This window comes from Salmo trutta, chromosome 32, assembly GCF_901001165.1.
Source record: "Salmo trutta chromosome 32, fSalTru1.1, whole genome shotgun sequence".
Lineage (NCBI taxonomy): Eukaryota > Metazoa > Chordata > Actinopteri > Salmoniformes > Salmonidae > Salmo > Salmo trutta.
Window position 1 is genome coordinate 30428229 of NC_042988.1, and position 3806 is coordinate 30432034.

At 45.5% G+C, this 3806-nt stretch overlaps 1 protein-coding gene across 1 annotated transcript in view; it reads right to left on the reverse strand.

Annotated features, from left to right (window-relative positions):
* The window catches only part of LOC115170498 (cytoplasmic phosphatidylinositol transfer protein 1), a 155605-nt gene that overhangs the window by 24736 nt on the left and 127063 nt on the right, over positions 1 to 3806 (reverse strand). The gene's annotated exons all lie outside the window — the stretch shown is intronic.

The following is a 3806-nucleotide window of genomic DNA, read 5'->3' on the forward strand; positions in this document are numbered from 1 at the left end:
TAGAGGTGTTACAGTGTAATGGTCCTAGGAGTGGTTACCTGTGATGGGTGTAGGTAGTAGTGTAGAGATGTTACAGTGTAATGGTCCTGGGAGTGGTTACCTGTGCTGGTGTAGGTAGTAGTGTCGAGATGTTACAGTGTAATGGTCTTAGGAGTGGTTACCTGTGATGGTGTAGGTAGTACTGTAGAGGTGTTACAGTGTAATGGTCCTAGGAGTGGTTACCTGTGATGGTGTAGGTAGTAGTGTAGTGGTGTTACAGTGTAATGGTCCTAGGAGTGGTTTACCTGTGATGGTGTAGGTAGTAGTGTAGAGGTGTTACAGTGTAATGGTCCTAGGAGTGGTTACCTGTGATGGTGTAGGTAGTAGTGTAGAGGTGTTACAGTGTAATGGTCTTAGGAGTGGTTACCTGTGATGGTGTAGGTAGTAGTGTAGAGGTGTTTCAGTGTAATGGTCCTAGGAGTGGTTACCTGTGATGGTGTAGGTAGTAGTGTAGAGATGTTACAGTGTAATGGTCCTAGGAGTGGTTACCTGTGATGGTGTAGGTAGTAGTGTAGAGGTGTTACAGTGTAATGGTCCTAGGAGTGGTTACCTGTGATGGTGTAGGTAGTAGTGTAGAGGTGTTACAGTGTAATGGTCCTAGGAGTGGTTACCTGTGATGGTGCAGGTAGTAGTGTAGAGATGTTACAGTGTAATGGTCCTAGGAGTGGTTACCTGTGATGGTGCAGGTAGTAGTGTAGAGGTGTTACAGTGTAATGGTCCTAGGAGTGGTTACCTGTGATGGTGTAGGTAGTAGTGTAGAGGTGTTACAGTGTAATGGTCCTAGGAGTGGTTACCTGTGATGGTGTAGGTAGTAGTGTAGAGGTGTTACAGTGTAATGGTCTTAGGAGTGGTTACCTGTGATGGTGTAGGTAGTAGTGTAGAGGTGTTACAGTGTAATGGTCCTAGGAGTGGTTACCTGTGATGGTGTAGGTAGTAGTGTAGAGATGTTACAGTGTAATGGTCCTAGGAGTGGTTACCTGTGATGGTGTAGGTAGTAGTGTAGAGGTGTTACAGTGTAATGGTCCTAGGAGTGGTTACCTGTGATGGTGTAAGTAGTAGTGTAGAGGTGTTACAGTGTAATGGTCCTAGGAGTGGTTACCTGTGATGGTGTAGGTAGTAGTGTAGAGGTGTTACAGTGTAATGGTCTTAGGAGTGGTTACCTGTGATGGTGTAGGTAGTAGTGTAGAGGTGTTAGAGTGTAATGGTCCTAGGAGTGGTTACCTGTGATGGTGTAGGTAGTAGTGTAGAGGTGTTACAGTGTAATGGTCCTGGGAGTGGTTACCTGTGCTGGTGTAGGTAGTAGTGTAGAGGTGTTACAGTGTAATGGTCCTAGGAGTGGTTACCTGTGATGGGTGTAGGTAGTAGTGTAGAGATGTTACAGTGTAATGGTCCTAAGAGTGGTTATCTGTGATGGTGTAGGTAGTAGTGTAGAGATGTTACAGTGTAATGGTCTTAGGAGTGGTTACCTGTGATGGTGTAGATAGTAGTGTAGAGGTGTTACAGTGTAATGGTCCTAGGAGTGGTTACCTGTGATGGTGTAGGTAGTACTGTAGAGGTGTTACAGTGTAATGGTCCTAGGAGTGGTTACCTGTGATGGTGTAGGTAGTAGTGTAGAGGTGTTACAGTGTAATGGTCCTAGGAGTGGTTACCTGTGATGGTGTAGGTAGTAGTGTAGAGGTGTTACAGTGTAATGGTCCTAGGAGTGGTTACCTGTGATGGTGTAGGTAGTAGTGTAGAGGTGTTACAGTGTAATGGTCTTAGGAGTGGTTACCTGTGATGGTGTAGGTAGTAGTGTAGAGGGGTTTCAGTGTAATGGTCCTAGGAGTGGTTACCTGTGATGGTGTAGGTAGTAGTGTAGAGATGTTACAGTGTAATGGTCCTAGGAGTGGTTACCTGTGATGGTGTAGGTAGTAGTGTAGAGGTGTTACAGTGTAATGGTCCTAGGAGTGGTTACCTGTGATGGTGTAGGTAGTAGTGTAGAGGTGTTACAGTGTAATGGTCCTAGGAGTGGTTACCTGTGATGGTGCAGGCAGTAGTGTAGAGATGTTACAGTGTAATGGTCCTAGGAGTGGTTACCTGTGATGGTGCAGGTAGTAGTGTAGAGGTGTTACAGTGTAATGGTCCTAGGAGTGGTTACCTGTGATGGTGTAGGTAGTAGTGTAGAGGTGTTACAGTGTAATGGTCCTAGGAGTGGTTACCTGTGATGGTGTAGGTAGTAGGTAGAGGTGTTACAGTGTAATGGTCTAGGAGTGGTTACCTGTGATGGTGTAGGTAGTAGTGTAGAGGTGTTACAGTGTAATGGTCCTAGGAGTGGTTACCTGTGATGGTGTAGGTAGTAGTGTAGAGGTGTTACAGTGTAATGGTCCTAGGAGTGGTTACCTGTGATGGTGTAGGTAGTAGTGTAGAGATGTTACAGTGTAATGGTCCTAGGAGTGGTTACCTGTGATGGTGTAGGTAGTAGTGTAGAGGTGTTACAGTGTAATGGTCCTAGGAGTGGTTACCTGTGATGGTGTAGGTAGTAGTGTAAGAGGTGTTACAGTGTAATGGTCCTAGGAGTGGTTACCTGTGATGGTGTAGGTAGTAGTGTAGAGGTGTTACAGTGTAATGGTCCTAGGAGTGGTTACCTGTGATGGTGTAGGTAGTAGTGTAGAGGTGTTACAGTGTAATGGTCCTAGGAGTGGTTACCTGTGATGGGTAGGTAGTAGTGTAGAGGTGTTACAGTGTAATGGTCCTAGGAGTGGTTACCTGTGATGGTGTAGGTAGTAGTGTATCAGTGTAATGGTCCTAGGAGTGGTTACCTGTGATGGTGTAGGTAGTAGTGTAGAGGTGTTACAGTGTAATGGTCCTAGGAGTGGTTACCTGTGATGGTGTAGGTAGTAGTGTAGAGGTGTTACAGTGTAATGGTCCTAGGAGTGGTTACCTGTGATGGTGTAGGTAGTAGTGTAGAGGTGTTACAGTGTAATGGTCCTAGGAGTGGTTACCTGTGATGGTGTAGGCAGTAGTGTAGAGATGTTACAGTGTAATGGTCCTAGAAGTGGTTACCTGTGATGGTGTAGGTAGTAGTGTAGAGGTGTTACAGTGTAATGGTCCTAGGAGTGGTTACCTGTGATGGGTGTAGGTAGTAGTGTAGAGATGTTACAGTGTAATGGTCCTAAGAGTGGTTATCTGTGATGGTGTAGGTAGTAGTGTAGAGATGTTACAGTGTAATGGTCTTAGGAGTGGTTACCTGTGATGGTGTAGATAGTGTAGAGGTGTTACAGGTATGGTCCTAGAGTGGTTACCTGTGATGGTGTAGGTAGTATGTAGAGGTGTTACAGTGTAATGGTCCTAGGAGTGGTTACCTGTGATGGTGTAGGTAGTAGTGTAGAGGTGTTACAGTGTAATGGTCCTAGGAGTGGTTACCTGTGATGGTGTAGGTAGTAGTGTAGTAGAGTGTTACAGTGTAATGGTCCTAGGAGTGGTTACCTGTGATGGTGTAGGTAGTAGTGTAGAGGTGTTACAGTGTAATGGTCCTAGGAGTGGTTACCTGTGATGGTGTGGTAGTGTAGAGGTGTTACAGTGTAATGGTCCTAGGAGTGGTTACCTGTGATGGTGTAGGTAGTAGTGTAGAGGTGTTACAGTGTAATGGTCCTAGGAGTGGTTACTGTGAGGTACAGGTAGTAGTGTAGAGTTACAGTGTAATGGTCTAGGGGGTTCACCTGTGATGGTGTAGGTAGTAGTGTAGAGGTGTTACAGTGTAATGGTCCTAGGAGTGGTTACCTGTGATG